The sequence below is a fragment of the Perognathus longimembris genome, chromosome 12 (assembly GCF_023159225.1).
Source record: "Perognathus longimembris pacificus isolate PPM17 chromosome 12, ASM2315922v1, whole genome shotgun sequence".
Taxonomy (NCBI): Eukaryota; Metazoa; Chordata; class Mammalia; order Rodentia; family Heteromyidae; genus Perognathus; species Perognathus longimembris.
Genome location: NC_063172.1, coordinates 65,822,549 through 65,831,447, shown reverse-complemented (window position 1 = coordinate 65,831,447; position 8,899 = coordinate 65,822,549).

The following is an 8,899-nucleotide window of genomic DNA, read 5'->3' as shown; positions in this document are numbered from 1 at the left end:
GCTTTAGAATAAGGCATGGATTTTTTTCTGTTATTTGATCTGAGGACACAGTAGAGTCTCAAGGGAGGGGTGTGGGGTCAGGAGACTTGCCTCTTCCTCATATCATAGGCTAAGGTTTCTGGGCAGACTATTTATCTATTTTTGACAGTGCTCCTCTGGCCGCAGCTGGGAGTTCTAGGCTGGTGCCCTGGCGCCGGGCCTCTGGGCGGTTCGGCCTGCAGACGATGTCTGGGGATCAGCCCTTGTGGAGGGAAGGGGTAGACACAGACTTGAGCAGAGGAACTGCAGGCAGGGGCACCAAAGCCCGGGCCCCTCCCCAGCGAGTGCACCACACTGCCCTGCAGCCGTCTCTCCAAGAGCTCCAAGGCCAGCCCTGTATCACACAGCTGGAACCAGCCCTCTGTTCCCGCTGCCCTGGGGAGGGGGGTGTGCTTAGCCCAGCCGCTGTGCACAGCAGCGGCTGCTCCGAGCGGGCCTGGCCCGTGCACTGTGGTTCACCACATCCAGCTCCCGTGACAAAGCCGTGTAGCTCTGCACACGTTGCTTCACTCTCATGGGGACCTCAGTTTCCCCATCTGTAAAGTAAGTTTACCTCAAGGTTATGTCAGAAGTTTGTGACCGATGACAAAGTCTTGAGATAATAACCACACAGTAAATGTTCGCTCTTAGTATGTCTAGTCCGTTTAGTGGAGAAAGGCTGGAACACTTTCCAGACTTCATGAGCTGTAGCTCACTCTCTGGGAGAAGGTCATGACAGCCCTTTTTGAGAGAAATCGTAATTAGGTTCTTCATGCTCTCCTCTTGTCCCTCGATATGATGCGATCTATACTGCTGGAAAAATGTGCTAATGACCTCTGAGTAATAGAATAATAACAGCCCCTAATAAGCTGAAATCATAGCGAGCTATTTCAAAGTGATTGGTAAATTATGTGATTATGTTCTCAATGCTCATGCATTCCCTTCCTAAAATAATATTTTAAGATAGATAATTAGGGGGTTTGGTCTTTAGCTCTCTAGTGATTCAGAAATGCTCATCTCTACTGCTCTGTAAGAATCTCACTGGAAGTTTAGGGCTCATTGAAGTGTTCAGTTTCTATAGTTTTGAATTTTCCAAGTTTTCTTTCAAAACCACTGAATATAAAAAAAATAAAGCCCTTTCAATTTCATTCATGGTGGAATTTGTAAGGATCATGCTCTCCTCTGAGAACTGGCACATTATCAAAACTGCTACTGATGTTATGGAATCATCAAGTAGGGGAGAGCATTGAAGAAAATGGGTGGGAGCACTTGCTAGAAACAAAATCATCCTGTCTACTTGTTCACTGAGAAGACATTAACTTAGCACCTACGGTGTCTGGGGTAGGATGGTGGGTGGGTGATGAGATGCCTAGACCACGAATCCTTCATGAAAAGCTGAGGGACCAGGAGAGAGGGAGATGGGAGTCTAGTGCAGACAGAGATGGAGGGGGGTGGGATACAAGTCCCCTCAGAACAGCCAAGCCGCTAATGCAATAATGATACGAGGTGACACCAGAGGGGAACCCTGTACTTACATGGTGGGAAATGATGCAAACTACAGCAAGTCGCTGCTCACCAGCTGGCCGAGGGAACCGGTCAGAAGGCTGCTCTAAAAGAAGTGGCTTCCTGTCCAGCTGGTGAGGAGAAGGCGGGCATCCTTGCAACTCATGGGGCACGGTGAGGAATGATGGATTAGGCCGTTGACATGCTGGTTTTAAGCCCTTTGAAACTTACAGGGAGAAATACTCACCAGGCAGGTATGCAGAGATTAGAAAAGAAAATTAAGCTAGGATTGTAATGGCAAGATGGAAGCCCAATTTATTAGACAATTGTAAATTCTGAAATAAAAATGTTCAAATTTCTCTTACTTATTGCATGGAATTTTACTCTGCTGAAACAGTTGAAGTGAGACACAAAACTATTTGCTTAAGGCTTTATTTACTAGTGTGCCTGTATCTGATTTACTTAATTTTCCTCTAATAGTGGCTAATCTAAAGAAGCATGATGCCCACCAATCTTAATTCTAGATATCACTCATTCAGTTGTTAAAATGTCTTAAGGGTCAGGTGCTGGTGGCTCTCGCCTGTAATCCTAGCTATGCAGGTGGCTGAGATCTGAGGACCACCGTTTGAAGCCAGTCTGGGCAAGAAAGTTTATCACACTCTTAGCTAAAAAGCTGGAAACGGAGACAGGGCTCAAGTGGTAGAGCACTAACCTTGAGCACAAAGACTCAGGGACAGCACCTAGGCCCTGAGTTCAAGCCCCAGGACCAAGAAACAAAAGTTCCATTAAAGAAGTAATTGCAGTGAAAGTAAAGGTAATGTCTCTGTACATCACTTTGACAATAAATAAGAAAAAAAAAAAGAAAGTAAAGGGCTGCTTTGCCCAGCTGTTCTCCAGAAGTGTCAGCAGTTGGTATAGGTCTTTCTAGTGTTTTAAGTGCAAACATAATTATGTATCTCTATATTTTGTAAGTGGCATCATACTATATTTGTTTTCTTGCATCCTATCTTTTGCCTAGTAGTATAATTTTGTGGACCTTTTTCTTGTTGAGACACACGTATCATCTTCTTTTACTCCGTGAACAACAAATATCACTGTAGGTGAATCATGATTCACCAAAATTTTCCTCTACTGATGCAGTTTTACTTTGCAGCCTAGAAAGTATATCTAGTCCTTTCCTGTGTATTGGTGGTGCTGGGGTAAAACGTCTAGGTCAAAAGAGAATCCCTATTTTAAATTTTATGCAATTCAAAAACGGCAAGCACGGAGATGCTAACAGTGTATCCGAGTTTCTCTTCAGTCAGTTTCCTGTGTCTGTCGCTCTCCAGGGCATTTTGTCCTCTGGCTGCTTGAGATGCCACAGCGAGCTCCTCTGCTGCGTCACCGCCCTGCGGGGGGGAGCAGGTGCACGCGTGGGGCTGGGCGGGAGGGCGCCGGGCACCGTCCACCTCTGCTGACGTGGCGTGGCGTGGCGTGGCCTGGGCCCGTCCACTGTTACGACAGAGACAGAAACGAGACGAAGACAGGACAGCGCTCCTTGTGAATATTTCAGAGCTATTTAAATAGATGGCTTCTTATCCTGTGATGCTATGCTGACAGCACTGGAGCTACTTGTCTCGTTTTCCAATGAAAGCTTCCTAAAGCAAAATGGCCTTGAATCTTATGAATCACTGGAGGGTGGTGCTGTGTGGGATAGGGCCCCTGACACTGTTGAGGAATAGCAGGTACTTTAGACTTGGGGACCCCCCCCTTGCTCATTGGGAGCCACCATCTCCCTTAGCTTCAGAAACCAGAGAGGTGGGATGGCATCTAGTGCAGCTATGGTTATCTCCACGACGCAGGGCAAGAACTGTCTCTCTGCCCTCCGAAAGGCTCTCGGTGTTCCTGCTGGGAATAGCACCTGTCTACCACAGCTTTCTTTTGGGGGGGGGGGTGAAGGACAATTCGTTTGTATTTGCCTACTGCAAACCCTGCACTAGCTCCGCCGGGGCTCTCTTGTGCGAGCTGCGGTATCTGGGGCGATGGTCTCTACGGAGCAGAGCTGGGGTGATGGAGGGTGCTGCTGCATTGGTTTGGTACTCAGGGCTCTTTAAATAAGGCCTAAGAGCAGATGAGGTGTTCATTGTACAGCTTGGTGTGAGGCGCGTAGAGACCATGTGGGCTGAGGTCCCCGAGCCTTCAAAGGCCCTCTGGATGCGTTGCTCAGCTACTTAGGCCCCAGGAAATTGAACAGGTAACTTCTGCCCTAAGAATTTTTTTCTAGAACTAAGATAATTTCTGCCGCATCTACTTACTGTTAGGATGAGTGAGAATAAGTCCTCTTTGCCTTTCCTGCTTTATTTTTTCTTTTATGGCACCTTCTATAATTTTGTTGGCTTGGCAGTTTGCTTCTTTATCTTCATAACTGTCTGCTTTGCTTAATGGAATCTCCGTGATCAGGGATTTTTATCTGTTATTTTTTGTTGCTTGTTTTTCTTTTAACAACACCTTTATTTTAATTTGTAGTATCACTATTACAAAAACGCTGTTTCTTAATATTTGCAATACATTTATTTACTATGTAGATTTTGTTGTTCCTGTAGCAAAGGAAAAATTCCTCAGGCAGTTTTACTTTCGATCAGATTGTCTGTAGCAACAACAACGGCTCCCTTCATCATATTTACTTGCTTGTCATGAATGAACGCCAAACATTTCACTCTGTAGGCTTGTTTTGTACATTCTAGAAATACCTAGATTTAGGAATTTTAATAAAAACTGTGGTGGTGGATATATTTGCTACTGATCAGTGAGAGTTGCAGGAAGTGTTTCACAATATGCATTGTTGGGTTCTTCTGTGCTAGTCCTGGAGCTGGAACTCAGGGCTTGGGCTCTGCTCTGCCTGACTTTGACACAAGATTAGCACTTTACCGTGTGAGCCACAGATTCGCTGCTGGATTTTCTGTTGGGTAATTGGAGATGAGTCTTGTGGAGTTCCCTGCCTCAGCTGGCTTTGAACTGCAATTCTCCTATCTCAGCCTAGGATTACAGGGGTGAGCCATAGAAGATTAGCTTTTGTCTGTTTTTGTCACTGCTCTATTGCCTGTCATTGCACTGGGCACTTAGCGGTTACTAAACAAATATGTTACTGAATAAAGTAGCGTATACATAATGCCTGATACGCAGTGAACTACTCAAGACATGATTTGACAAATAATGTTTAAGCAGTCATATTATTTGTGGAGATACTTTTTATTTTGGGTGCCTTTCCTGGGCCTTGAACTCAGGACCTGGGCCCTGTCATTGATTTTTTTTTTTTTTTGCCAGTCCTGGGGCTTGGATTCAGGGCCTGAGCACTGTCCCTGGCTTCTTCCCGCTCAAGGCTAGCACTCTGCCACTTGAGCCACAGCGCCACTTCTGGTCGTTTTCTGTATATGTGGTGCTGGGGAATTGAACCCAGGGCCTCATGTATACGAGGCAAACACTCTTGCCACTAGGCCATATCCCCAGCCCATGTCATTGATTTTCTTTTGCCCAAGGCTAGTGCTCCACCACTTGAGCCACAACTTCATGCTGGCTTTTTTTTTTTTTTTTTGTAGTTTATTGTAGATAGGAGCCTCACAGACTTCCCTGCTGGGGCTGGCTTTGAACCATAATCCTCAGATCTCAGCCTCCTGAGTAGCTAGGATTACAATGTATCTTATCACCACTGCCTGGCAAGATGCATTGTTTTTAAAAGGTTTCATAAAGATGGATAACTGGCTTAGTCATATTGGCTAAATATGTAAAGGATAAATTCTCCTCCAACCACCTACACCTCCTTGAATTTAGTAATAATTTTGAGTGTAAAAAGGCCATGCAAATAGACATCTTATGTACCTTTAAGCATTATTAAAACATAAACAGTATATTAAAATTATTAACTACTACCAAAAATTAAGGTAACAGAATTTTCCTCATAGAATCAGATGAGACACCCTTACACACGTGTATGTATGTATTTATATGTATGTGTGCATATATATATATATTCAACACCTAATAGGTTTTCTAAAATTGAAAGCTGAAGTATATGTGTGGGTGATGATTCTTTTTCAGCTAAAGTATTTTTTATGCTGTAGTGGGGATGGATCCCAGCTCAACTACCCTTCCCCCAGCCCTCAGGAAAGTAGTCTGTAAAGAAAATACTTGTTCCACGTGGGATGAGACACACCTATAATTCCCACACTTGAGAGGCTAAGGCAGGATGGTCAGGGGCCTGGCACCATGGTGGAACTCTGTCTTTAAAAGAAGAAGAAAAAAAGGTCTTGTAGTAGTTCTGAGTTTGAGCATACTAGTTTTTAAAAATTTGGCTTCACCTAGGATTTTGGAGAGCGAAGGAAAGGCCGTAAGGATACATTTGAATAGGATCTGGATATTAGGATTCAGTTCATGTATTCAAACATATTTTGTTAATTCCGTTTTCTTTTTGTTTTTTGTTTTGGTTCCAATCTTGGGGCTTGAACCCAGGGCCCAAATGCGGTCCCTGGGCTTTCGTGCCCCAGGCTAATGCTCTACCACTTGTGGCGTTTTGCTGGAGAATTGGAGATGAGTCTCATGGACTTTTCCGACCAGGCTGGCTTCGAATCATGATCCTCTTTTTTTTTTTTTTTTTTTTGGCCAGTCCTGGGCCTTGGACTCAGGGCCTGAGCACTGTCCCTGGCTTCTTCCCGCTCAAGGCTAGCACTCTGCCACTTGAGCCACAGCGCCGCTTCTGGCCGTTTTCTGTATATGTGGTGCTGGGGAATCGAACCTAGGGCCTCGTGTATCCGAGGCAGGCACTCTTGCCACTAGGCTATATCCCCAGCCCTCATGATCCTCTTATCTCATTCTCCTGAGGTTATAAGCATGAACCTCTGGTGCCTGGTCAGAGACACTCACCTGCGTCCCTTCTATTTTGTGCTGGTATTGGGGCTTGATTTCAGGACCTCATGCTCTCATCTGGCTTTTTTGCTCAAGGCTGGCATTCTCCCACACGAGCCACAGCTCCACTTGCCTGCGTAATTCTTGATTATGTCCTTAACACATGGTGGGCATGATGGAAATGACAAGGGAGGGGGAACATGACTTCTTCAGCCAAGGGTGAGTAGTTTTTCAAAGCCGAAGTGTCCGTTCTTATGAGCAGTTTTCAGAAGCGCCCTTTCGGGAAGGGTTCAGATGACCTGGCAGTTCTCACCTAGTAATTTATGATCACGCACAGATCCATGCCTGCACACAGACATTCACCCTGGCACCAGGCCTTCCGAAGGCAAGATCAGGCAAAGCAAAGAGAGCAAGGCCTCCAGCCAGTCTTTCCCCTTTCCTTTTGTGTGCAGGCTTAGCCTGGCATTTTAATGGTTAATTGGAGATGGACTCTTAGAGCAATTTTTTTTTTTTTTCTGCCAGGCTGACTTCAAACCTCAATTCCCCAAGTCTTTGCCTCTCTAGGTACGATTATAGGCATAGCCACTGGTGCCTGGATCTTTTAATTTTTTCTTTTCATTTCCTTCCCTCCCCGCCCCCCTCTCTCTGCCTCTGGCCTTGAACTTGAAATTCTCTGTCTCCCTCTCTCAAGTGCTATTACAAGCATGCAATGCTATTCTTAGCTCTATTTTTTTATTTCAAAAAGTATGCATGATCACTGTAGAAAATTTACAAATGCAACAAAAATTATTTGTAACCTAATTATCAAAATATTAATATTTATATTTTGATGTTCTTGTGTGTGTGTTTGTAGATTACACAATGTTTACTGCTTTTGCCTTTTCATAGGGAATATACCTTTTTTGAGAGGGCTGGATAGGTAAACAATGACAAAAAATTTAGTATTTCTTTTTCCTTTCTTCCTTTGTGCGGGCCGAGCTCAGAACCTGTGCTTGCTGGGTTAGGCAGGCATGCTACTGAATGAACCCCGCTAGGCAGGCATGCTACTGAATGAACCCCGCCCCCACCCTTCTTTGTTTCAGTTATTTTCTGAACAGGGTCTTGAATTTCCATCAGGACTCGCCTCCGACTATGATTCTCCTACCTACACGTCATGCACAGCTAGGTTTGTAGCCACGACCTACCATTCCTGATGTTGGCGGAGATGGAGCTTTCCTGACTTTTTTCCTGGGCTGGTTTCAAGCTGTGATCCTACCGAGCTTCCCCTTCCAAGTAGGTACGGTGATAGGTGTATGCCGTCGCAAATTGTCCTAATGTATTTTCCTTTAATGTTACTCTCAAACATTTAACTATGAGGATTGGGATTTGTGGTCATTGAGTGTACTTTCCTGTGCATTCCTGTGTGTATAACCCAGTATCCTTGTGTCCCCAGCAGCCGGTCCCACTTGCTGTATGGCACGGGCCAGCGCCCTTCCAGTGCCCACACGGACAGGGAGGCCTGAGACTCCTTCTCTGTGCTCTGTCTTCTGTCTACTTCTCTCTACTGGCCGCTTCCCACCAGTACAAGTACCGAGCACGAAATAAGGAACCAAGTGCAGACAATGGTGGCATCCTTTACTGGAGCAGAAAAATCACAGGAAGAGGATGTTGTAAGGATGGTGATGGGGTTGGACGAACATCTATTGAATTTAAGGTGCCCAAATAAAAGGCCCAGTTTGTGAAGGAATTTAGGGCTAGAGGCAGGATTAGAGTTGTGTTTAATGCAGGGTGCTAGTGGCTCACAACTTTAATACTAGCTACTTAGAAGGCTGAGATGTGAGGATCATGGTTCAAAGCCAGTCCAGGCAGGAAATTTGTGAGATTCTTATCTGTAATTAACCACCACAAAACCGGAAGTGGAACTGTGGCTTAAAGTGGTAGAGTGCTAGCCTGAGCAAAAGGTCTCAGGGAAAGCACCCAGGCCCCGAGTTCAAGCCCCATGACTGACATATATATATATGTATATACATAGGTATATACATATATATGCATATATATATTCTTCCATTTGCTCGGTGAATACTTAGTAGCATATCATGCGTGGTATTAATTGATAGGAGTACAGCAATTGAAAGCATAGGCCAGGCTCTTGTGAATTCCTTTTTTCTATGTCTATCTTTTTGACCCAAGGAGACATATTTCTTTTGACATAATTTCAAAATGATCAGGATCAACATATAATTATTTCTGTGTGCATAAATGTTTCAGTTCTACTATGGCGCTAGGCTTAGATTAGAAGGAAATTCCATTATATACATACAATCATTTATTATGTGTAACTTAGAGTTACAGGAAATCCTGACTTGATCATCAGAAGGAAGAGTTGGAGGATCTTCATGTCTTTGACTTTTGAGCATCTACATGTTTAACGTGAAGAAGTGGCCTTGCAAGAAGAGCTAAAAACACCAACTCCAATGTGCCAGCATTCAGAACGCATATGCTTCTCACTGAAGCTTAGAAA